The sequence below is a fragment of the Carcharodon carcharias genome, chromosome 13, assembly GCF_017639515.1.
Source record: "Carcharodon carcharias isolate sCarCar2 chromosome 13, sCarCar2.pri, whole genome shotgun sequence".
Lineage (NCBI taxonomy): Eukaryota > Metazoa > Chordata > Chondrichthyes > Lamniformes > Lamnidae > Carcharodon > Carcharodon carcharias.
This window is the reverse complement of record NC_054479.1, coordinates 61,722,490-61,734,549: the sequence shown is the minus strand read 5'-3', so window position 1 is coordinate 61,734,549 and position 12,060 is coordinate 61,722,490. Positions and strand designations below refer to the sequence as shown.

The window sequence follows — 12,060 nt, the reverse complement described above, 5'->3', positions numbered from 1 at the left end:
GTGAACATGAATAGACTGGGATGGGAGTGAGACACGGATAGACTAGGTTGGGATTGAGACACAGATTGGCCTGGGAGTAAGACACGGAAAGACTGGGATGGGAGTGAGGCACAGATAGACTGGGATGGGAGTGAGACACGGATAGACTGGGATGGGAGTGAGACACAGATAGACTGAGATGGGAGTAAGACATGAATAGACTGGGATGGGAGTGAGACACGGATAGACTGGGAAGGAGTGAGACAAACATAGACTGGGATGGGAGTGAGACACAGATTGGCCTGGGAGTGAGACACAGATAGACTGGGATGGGAGTGAGGCACAGATAGGCTGAGATGGGAGTGAGACATGAATAGACTGGGATGAGAGTGAGACACAGATAGACTGGGATGGGAGTGAGACACAGATAGACGGAGATGCGAGTGAGACACAGATAGACTGAGTTGGGAATGAGACACAGATTGGCCTGGGAGTGAGACACGGATAGACTGGGATGGGAGTGAATCACGGATAGACAGAGATGGGAGTGAGACACGGATAGACTGGGATGGGAGTGAGACACGGATAGAATGGGATGGGAGTGAGGCACGGATAGACTGAGATGGGAGTGTGGCACAGATTGGCCTGGGAGTGAGACATGGATAGACTGGGATGGGATTGAGGCACGGATAGACTGAGATGGGAGTGAGACACGAATGGACTGGGATGGGAGTGCGACACAGATAGACTGGGATGGAAGTGAGACACGGATAGACTGGGATGGGAGCGAGACACAGATAGACTGGGATGGGAGTGAGACACGGATAGACTGAGATGGGAGTGAGACAAGAATAGACTGGGATGGGAGTGAGACACGGATAGACTGGGATGGGAGTGAGACACAGATAGACTGAGTTGGGATTGAGACACAGATAGGCCTGGGAGTGAGACTCGGAGAGACTGGGATGGGAGTGAGTCATGGATAGACTCAGATGGGAGTGAGACACGAATGGACTGGGATGGGAGTGAGACACGAATAGACTGGGATGGGAGTGAGACACAGATAGACTGAGATGGGAGTGAGACACAGATAGACTGAGATGGGAGTGAGACACGGATAGACTGGGATGGGAGCGAGACACAGATAGACTGGGATGGGAGTGAGACACAGATAGACTGAGATGGGGGTGAGACATGAATAGACTGGGATGGGAGTGAGACACGGATAGACTAGGTTGGGATTGAGACACAGATTGGCCTGGGAGTAAGACACGGAAAGACTGGGATGGGAGTGAGGCACAGATAGACTGGGATGGGAGAGAGACACAGATAGACTGAGATGGGAGTAAGACATGAATAGACTGGGATGGGAGTGAGACACGGATAGACTGGGAAGGAGTGAGACAAACATAGACTGGGATGGGAGTGAGACACAGATTGGCCTGGGAGTGAGACACGGATAGACTGGGATGGGAGTGAGGCACAGATAGGCTGAGATGGGAGTGAGACATGAATAGACTGGGATGAGAGTGAGACACAGATAGACTGAGATGGGAGTGAGACACAGATAAACTAAGTTGGGAGTGAGGCACAGAGTGGCCTGGGAGTGAGACATGGATAGACTGGGATGGGAGTGAGGCACGGACAGACTGAGATGGGAGTGAGACACGAAAAGATTGGGATGGGAGTGAGACATGGATAGACTGAGATGGGAGTGAGACACGAATGGACTGGGATGGGAGTGAGACACGAATAGACTGGGATGGGAGTGAGACACGAATAGACTGGGATGGGATGAGACACAGATAGACTGAGATGGGAGTGAGACACAGACAGACTGAGATGGGAGTGAGACACGGATAGACTGGGATGGGAGTGAGACACAGATAGACTGGGATGGAAGTGAGACACAGATTGGTCAGGGAGTGAGACATGGATAGACTGGGATGGGAGTGAGGCACAGATAGACTGAGTTGGGATTGAGACACAGATTGGCCTGGGAGTGAGACATGGATAGACTGGGATGGGAGTGAGACACAGATAGACTGAGATGGGAGTGAGACATGAATACACTGGGATGGGAGTGAGACACGGATAGAATGGGATGGGAGTGAGGCATGGACAGAATGAGATGGGAGTGAGACATGAATAGATTGGGATGGGAGTGAGACACGAATAGATTGGGATGGGAGTGAGACATGGATAGACTGGGATGGGAGTGAGGCACGGATAGACTGAGATGGGAGTGAGACACGAATAGACTGGGATGGGAGTGAGACACGAATAGACTGGGATGGGAGTTAGACACGAATAGACTGGGATGGGATGAGACACAGATAGACTGGGATGGGAGTGAGGCACAGATAGACTGAGATGGGATTGAGAACCAGATTGGCCTGGGAGTGAGACACGGAGAGACTGGGATGGGAGTGAGACACGGATAGACTGGGATGGGAGTGTGACACGAACAGACTGGGATGGGATGAGACACAGATAGACTGAGAAGGGAGTGAGACACAGATAGACTGAGATGGGAGTGAGACACGGATAGACTGGGATGGGAGTGAGACACAGATAGACTGGGATGAGAGTGAGACACAGATAGACTGAGATGGGAGTGAGACACGAATAGACTGGGATGGGAGTGAGACACGGATAGACTGGGATGGGAGTGAGACACAGATAGACTGAGTTGGTATTCAGACACAGATTGGCCTGGGAGTGAGACACGGATAGACAAGCATGGGAGTGAGACACGGATAGACTGGGATAGGAGTGAGACACGGATAGACTGAGATGGGAGTGAGACACAGATAGACTGGGATGGGAGTGAGACACAGATAGACTGAATTGGGATTCAGACACAGATTGGCCTGGGAGTGAGACACGGATAGACTGGGATGGGAGTGAGCCACAAATAGACTGGGATGGGAGTGAGACACGGATAAACTGGGATGGGAGTGAGACACATTTCGACTGAGATGGGAGTGAGACATGAATAGACTGGGATGGGAGTGAGACACGGATATACTGGGATGGGAGTGAGACATGGATAGACTGGGATGGGAGTGAGGCACGGATAGACTGAGATGGGAGTGAGACACGAATAGACTGGGATGGGAGTGAGACACGAAGAGACTGGGATGGGAGTGAGACACGAATAGACTGGGATGGGATGAGACACAGATAGACTGAGATGGGAGTAAGACAAGAATAGACTGGGATGAGAGTGAGACACAGAAAGACTGGGATGAGAGTGAGACACAGATAGACTGAGACACAGATAGACTGATAGAGTGAGACATGAATACACTGGGATGGGAGTGAGACACGGATAGAATGGGATGGGAGTGAGGCACGGACAGATTCAGATGGGAGTGAGACATGAATAGATTGGGATGGGAGTGAGACACGAATAGATTGGGAAGGGAGTGAGACATGGATAGATTGGGATGGGAGTGAGGCACGGATAGACTGAGATGGGAGTGAGACACGAATAGACAGGGATGGGAGTGAGACACGAATAGACTGGGATGGGAGTGAGACACGAATAGACTGGGATGGGATGAGACACAGATAGACTGAGATGGGGGTGAGACACAGATAGACTGAGATGGGAGTGAGACACGGATAGACTGGGATGGGAGTGAGAAACAGATAGACTGGGATGGGAGTAAGGCACAGATAGATTGAGTTGGGATTGAGAACCAGATTGGCCTGGGAGTGAGACACGGATAGACTGGGATGGGAGTGAGACACAGATAGACTGGGATGGGAGTGAGACACAGATAGACTGAGATGGGAGTGAGACACGAATAGACTGGGATGGGAGTGAGACACGGATAGACTGGGATGGGAGTGAGACACAGATAGACTGAGTTGGGATTCAGACACAGATTGGCCTGGGAGTGAGACACGGATAGACAAGAATGGGAGTGAGACACGGATAGACTGGGATAGGAGTGAGACACGGATAGACAGAGATGGGAGTGAGACACAGATAGACTGGGATGGGAGTGAGACATGGATAAATTGGCCTGGGAGTGAGGCACAGATAGATTGGCCTGGGAGTGAGACACGGATAGACTGAGATGGAAGTGAGACACAGTTGGACTGAGATGGGAGTGAGACACAAATAGACTGGGATGGGAGTGAGACACAGAAATACTGGGATGGGAGTGAGACACAGAAATACTGGGATGGGAGTGAGACACAGATAGACTGAGATGGGAGTGAGACAAATATAGACTGGGATGGGAGTGAGACACGGATTGGCCTGGGAGTGAGACATGAATAGACTGGGATGAGAGTGAGACACAGATAGACGGAGATGGGAGTGAGACACAGAAAGACTGAGATGGGAGTGAGACACAGATTGGCCTGGGAGTGAGACACGGATAGACTGGGATGGGAGTGAGACATGAATACACTGGGATGGGAGTGAGACACGGATAGAATGGCATGGGAGTGAGGCATGGATAGACTGAGATGGGAGTGAGGCACAGATCGGCCTGGGAGTGAGACATGGAGAGACTGGGATGGGAGTGAGGCACGGACAGACTGAGATGGGAGTGAGACACGAATAGATTGGGATGGGAGTGAGACACGGATAGACTGGGATGGGAGTGAGGCACGGATAGACTGAGATGGGAGTGAGACACGAATAGACTGGGATGGGAGTGAGACACGAATAGACTGGGATGGGAGTGAGACACGAATAGACTGGGATGGGATGAGACACAGATAGACTGAGATGGGAGTGAGACACAGACAGACTGAGATGGGAGTGAGACACCGATAGACTGGGATGGGAGTGAGACACAGATAGACTGGGATGGGAGTGAGGCATGGATAGACTGAGATGGGAGTGAGACACGAATAGACTGGGATGGGAGTGAGACACGGATAGACTGGGATGGGAGTGAGACACAGATAGACTGAGTTGGGATTGAGACACAGATTGGCCTGGGAGTGAGACATGGATAGACTGGGATGGGAGTGAGGCACAGATAGACTGGGATGGGAGTGAGACACGGATAGACTGGGTTGGGAGTGAGACACATATAGACTGAGATGGGAGTGAGACATGAATAGACTGGGATGGGAGTGAGACACGGATAGACTGGGATGGGAGTGAGGCACGGAGAGACTAAGAAGACTGTGATGCACAGATTAGCCTGGGAGTGAGACACGAATAGACAAGCATGGGAGTGAGACACGGATAGACTGGGATGGGAGTGAGACACGGATAGACTGAGATGGGAGTGAGACACGGATAGACTGGGATGGGAGTGAGACACGGATAGATTGGCCTGGGAGTGAGACACAGATAGATTGGCCTGGGAGTGAGACACGGATAGACTGAGATGGGAGTGAGACACAGTTGGACTAAGATGGGAGGGAGACACAAATAGACTGGGATGGGAGTGAGACACAGATAGACTGAGATGGGAGTGAGACAAATATAGACTGGGATGGGAGTGAGACACGGATTGGCCTGGGAGTGAGACACGGATAGACTGGGATGGCAGTCAGGCACAGATAGACTGAGATGGGAGTGAGACATGAATACACTGGGATGAGAGTGAGACACAGACAGACTGGGATGGGAGTGAGACACAGATAGACGGAGATGCGAGTGAGACACAGATAGACTGAGTTGGGAATGAGACACAGATTGGCCTGGGAGTGAGACACGGATAGACTGGGATGGGAGTGAATCACGGATAGACAGAGATGGGAGTGAGACACGGATAGACTGGGATGGGAGTGAGACACGGATAGAATGGGATGGGAGTGAGGCACGGATAGACTGAGATGGGAGTGAGGCACAGATTGGCCTGGGAGTGAGACATGGATAGACTGGGATGGGATTGAGGCACGGACAGACTGAGATGGGAGTGAGACACGAATAGATTGGGATGGGAGTGAGACACGGATAGACTGGGATGGGAGTGAGGCACAGATAGATTGAGATGGGAGTGAGACACGAATGGACAGGGATGGGAGTGCGACACAGATAGACTGGGATGGGAGTGAGACATGGATAGACTGGGATGGGAGCGAGACACAGATAGACTGGGATGGGAGTGAGACACGGATAGACAGAGATGGGAGTGCGACAAGAATAGACTGGGATGGGAGTGAGACACGGATAGACTGGGATGGGAGTGAGACACAGATAGACTGAGATGGGATTGAGACACAGATTGGCCTGGGAGTGAGACTCGGAGAGACTGGGATGGGAGTGAGGCATGGATAGACTGAGATGGGAGTGAGACACGAATGGACTGGGATGGGAGTGAGACACGAATAGACTGGGATGGGAGTGAGACACAGATAGACTGAGATGGGAGTGAGACACAGATAGACTGGGATGGGAGTGAGACACAGATTGGCCTGGGAGTGAGACACGGATAGACTGGGATGGGAGTGAGGCACAGATAGGCTGAGATGGGAGTGAGACATGAATAGACTGGGATGAGAGTGAGACACAGATAGACTGAGATGGGAGTGAGACACAGATAAACTGAGTTGGGAGTGAGGCACAGATTGGCCTGGGAATGAGACATGGATAGACTGGGATGGGAGTGAGGCACGGAAGACTGAGATGGGAGTGAGACACGAAAAGATTGGGATGGGAGTGAGACATGGATAGACTGAGATGGGAGTGAGACACGAATAGACTGGGATTGGAGTGAGACACGAATAGACTGGGATGGGAGTGAGACACGAATAGACTGGGAAGGGATGAGACACAGATAGACTGAGATGGGAGTGAGACACAGACAGACTGAGATGGGAGTGAGACACGGATAGACTGGGATCGGAGTGAGACACAGATAGACTGGGATGGAAGTGAGACACAGATTGGTCTGGGAGTGAGACATGGATAGACTGGGATGGGAGTGAGGCACAGATAGACTGAGTTGGGATTGAGACACAGATTGGCCTGAGAGTGAGGCATGGATAGACTGAGATGGGAGTGAGACACGAATAGACTGGGATGGGAGTGAGACACGGATAGACTGGGATGGGAGTGAGACACAGATAGACTGAGTTGAGATTGAGACACAGATTGGCCTGGGAGTGAGACATGGATAGACTGGGATGGGAGTGAGACACAGATAGACTGAGATGGGAGTGAGACATGAATACACTGGGATGGGAGTGAGACACGGATAGAATGGGATGGGAGTGAGGCACGGATAGACTGAGATGGGAGTGAGGCACGGATAGACTGAGATGGGAGTGAGACACGAAGAGACTGGGATGGGAGTGAGACACGGATAGACTGAGATGGGAGTGAGACACAGATAGACTGGGATGGGAGTGAGACACGGATAGATAGGCCTGGGAGTGAGACACAGATAGATTGGCCTGGGAGTGAGACACGGATAGACTGAGATGGGAGTGAGACACAGTTGGACTGAGATGGGAGTGAGACACAAATAGACTGGGATGGGAGTGAGACACAGAAATACTGGGATGGGAGTGAGACACAGATAGACTGAGATGGGAGTGAGACAAATATAGACTGGGATGGGAGTGAGACACATATAGACTGAGATGGGAGTGAGACACGAATAGACTGGGATGGGAGTGAGACACGGATAGACTGGGATGGGAGTGAGACACAGATAGACTGAGTTGGGATTCAGACACAGATTGGCCTGGGAGTGAGACACGGATAGACAAGCATGGGAGTGAGACACGGATAGACTGGGATAGGAATGAGACACGGATAGACTGAGATGGGAGTGAGACACAGATAGACTGGGATGGGAGTGAGACACGGATAGATTGGCCTGGGAGTGAGACATGGATAGACTGGGATGGGAGTGAGGCACGGACAGACTGAGATGGGAGTGAGACACGAATGGACTGGGATGGGAGAGAGACACGGATAGATTGGGATGGGAGTGAGACACGGATAGACTGGGATGGCAGTGAGACACGGATAGACTGGGATGGCAGTGAGACACGGATAGATTGGCCTGGGAGTGAGACACAGATAGACTGGGATGGGAGTGAGACACAGATTGGCCTGGGAGTGAGACACGAATAGACTGGGATGGGAGTGAGACATGGATAGACTGGGATGGGAGTGAGGCACGGATAGACTGAGATGGGAGTGAGAAACGAATAGACTGGGATGGGAGTGAGACACGAAAAGACTGGGATGGGAGTGAGACACGAATAGACTGGGATGGGATGAGACACAGATAGACTGAGAAGGGAGTGAGACACAGATAGACTGGGATGGGAGTGAGACACAGATAGACTGAGATGGGAGTGAGATACGAATAGACTGGGATGGGAGTGAGACACGGATAGACTGGGAGGGGAGTGAGACACAGATAGACTGAATTGGGATTCAGACACAGATTGGCCTGGGAGTGAGACACGGATAGACTGCGATGGGAGTGAGGCACAGATAGACTGGGATGGGAGTGAGACACGGATAGACTGGGATGGGAGTGAGACACATATAGACTGAGATGGGAGTGAGACATGATTAGACTGGGAGTGAGACACGGATAGACTGGGATGGGAGTGAGACATGAATACACTGGGATGGGAGTGAGACACGGATAGAATGGCATGGGAGTGAGGCACGGATAGACTGAGATGGGAGTGAGGCACAGATCGCCCTGGGAGTGAGACATGGAGAGACTGGGATGGGAGTGAGGCACGGATAGACTGGGATGGGAGTGAGACAAGAATAGATTGGGATGGGAGTGAGACACGGATAGACTGGGATGGGAGTGAGGCACGGATAGACTGAGATGGGAGTGAGACACGAATAGACTGGGATGGGAGTGAGACACGAATAGACTGGGATGGGAGTGAGACACGAATAGACTGGGATAGGATGAGACACATAGACTGAGATGGGAGTGAGACACAGACAGACTGAGATGGGAGTGAGACACGGATAGACTGGGATGGGAGTGAGACACAGATAGACTGGGATGGGAGTGAGGCATGGATAGACTGAGATGGGAGTGAGACACGAATAGACTGGGATGGGAGTGAGACACGGATAGACTGGGATGGGAGTGAGACACAGATAGACTGAATTGGGATTCAGACACAGATTGGCCTGGGAGTGAGACATGGATAGACTGGGATGGGAGTGAGGCACAGATAGACTGGGATGGGAGTGAGACACGGATAGACTGGGTTGGGAGTGAGACACATATAGACTGCGATGGGAGTGAGACATGAATAGACTGGGATGGGAGTGAGACACGGATAGACTGGGATGGGAGTGAGGCACGGAGAGACTAAGAAGACTGTGATACAAAGATTGGCCTGGGAGTGAGACACGAATAGACAAGCATGGGAGTGAGACACGGATAGACTGGGATGGGAGTGAGACACGGATAGACTGAGATGGGAGTGAGACACGGATAGACTGGGATGGGAGTGAGACACGGATAGATTGGCCTGGGAGTGAGACACAGATAGATTGGCCTGGGAGTGAGACACAGATTGGCCTGGGAGTGAGACATGGATAGACTAGGATGGGATTGAGGCACGGATAGACTGAGATGGGAGTGAGACACGAATGGACTGGGATGGGAGTGCGACACAGATAGACTGGGATGGGAGTGAGACACGGATAGACTGGGATGGGAGCGAGACACAGATAGACTGGGATGGGAGTGAGACACAGATAGACTGAGATGGGAGTGAGACAAGAATAGACTGGGATGGGAGTGAGACACGGATAGACTGGGATGGGAGTGAGACACAGATAGACTGAGTTGGGATTGAGACACAGATAGGCCTGGGAGTGAGACTCGGAGAGACTGGGATGGGAGTGAGTCATGGATAGAATGAGATGGGAGTGAGACACGAATGGACTGGGATGGGAGTGAGACACGAATAGACTGGGATGGGAGTGAGACACAGATAGACTGAGATGGGAGTGAGACACAGATAGACTGAGATGGGAGCGAGACACGGATAGACTGGGATGGGAGCGAGACACAGATAGACTGGGATGGGAGTGAGACACAGATAGACTGAGATGGGGGTGAACATGAATAGACTGGGATGGGAGTGAGACACGGATAGACTAGGTTGGGATTGAGACACAGATTGGCCTGGGAGTAAGACACGGAAAGACTGGGATGGGAGTGAGGCACAGATAGACTGGGATGGGAGTGAGACACGAATAGACTGGGATGGGAGTGAGACACAGATAGACTGAGATGGGAGTAAGACATGAATAGACTGGGATGGGAGTGAGACACGGATAGACTGGGAAGGAGTGAGACAAACATAGACTGGGATGGGAGTGAGACACAGATTGGCCTGGGAGTGAGACACAGATAGACTGGGATGGGAGTGAGGCACAGATAGGCTGAGATGGGAGTGAGACATGAATAGACTGGGATGAGAGTGAGACACAGATAGACTGGGATGGGAGAGAGACACAGATAGACGGAGATGCGAGTGAGACACAGATAGACTGAGTTGGGAATGAGACACAGATTGGCCTGGGAGTGAGACACGGATAGACTGGGATGGGAGTGAATCACGGATAGACAGAGATGGGAGTGAGACACGGATAGACTGGGATGGGAGTGAGACACGGATAGAATGGGATGGGAGTGAGGCACGGATAGACTGAGATGGGAGTGTGGCACAGATTGGCCTGGGAGTGAGACATGGATAGACTGGGATGGGATTGAGGCACGGATAGACTGAGATGGGAGTGAGACACGAATGGACTGGGATGGGAGTGCGACACAGATAGACTGGGATGGAAGTGAGACACGGATAGACTGGGATGGGAGCGAGACACAGATAGACTGGGATGGGAGTGAGACACGGATAGACTGAGATGGGAGTGAGACAAGAATAGACTGGGATGGGAGTGAGACACGGATAGACTGGGATGGGAGTGAGACACAGATAGACTGAGTTGGGATTGAGACACAGATAGGCCTGGGAGTGAGACTCGGAGAGACTGGGATGGGAGTGAGTCATGGATAGACTCAGATGGGAGTGAGACACGAATGGACTGGGATGGGAGTGAGACACGAATAGACTGGGATGGGAGTGAGACACAGATAGACTGAGATGGGAGTGAGACACAGATAGACTGAGATGGGAGTGAGACACGGATAGACTGGGATGGGAGCGAGACACAGATAGACTGGGATGGGAGTGAGACACAGATAGACTGAGATGGGGGTGAGACATGAATAGACTGGGATGGGAGTGAGACACGGATAGACTAGGTTGGGATTGAGACACAGATTGGCCTGGGAGTAAGACACGGAAAGACTGGGATGGGAGTGAGGCACAGATAGACTGGGATGGGCGTGAGACACGGATAGACTGGGATGGGAGAGAGACACAGATAGACTGAGATGGGAGTAAGACATGAATAGACTGGGATGGGAGTGAGACACGGATAGACTGGGAAGGAGTGAGACAAACATAGACTGGGATGGGAGTGAGACACAGATTGGCCTGGGAGTGAGACACGGATAGACTGGGATGGGAGTGAGGCACAGATAGGCTGAGATGGGAGTGAGACATGAATAGACTGGGATGAGAGTGAGACACAGATAGACTGAGATGGGAGTGAGACACAGATAAACTAAGTTGGGAGTGAGGCACAGAGTGGCCTGGGAGTGAGACATGGATAGACTGGGATGGGAGTGAGGCACGGACAGACTGAGATGGGAGTGAGACACGAAAAGATTGGGATGGGAGTGAGACATGGATAGACTGAGATGGGAGTGAGACACGAATGGACTGGGATGGGAGTGAGACACGAATAGACTGGGATGGGAGTGAGACACGAATAGACTGGGATGGGATGAGACACAGATAGACTGAGATGGGAGTGAGACACAGACAGACTGAGATGGGAGTGAGACACGGATAGACTGGGATGGGAGTGAGACACAGATAGACTGGGATGGAAGTGAGACACAGATTGGTCAGGGAGTGAGACATGGATAGACTGGGATGGGAGTGAGGCACAGATAGACTGAGTTGGGATTGAGACACAGATTGGCCTGGGAGTGAGACATGGATAGACTGGGATGGGAG

The 12,060-nt window shown here is 51.8% G+C and overlaps 1 protein-coding gene across 2 annotated transcripts in view; it reads right to left on the bottom strand.

The window, feature by feature from the left end:
- LOC121285479 overlaps positions 1 to 12,060 on the bottom strand; it is a 202,140-nt gene that overhangs the window by 72,564 nt on the left and 117,516 nt on the right. The window lies entirely within an intron of this gene.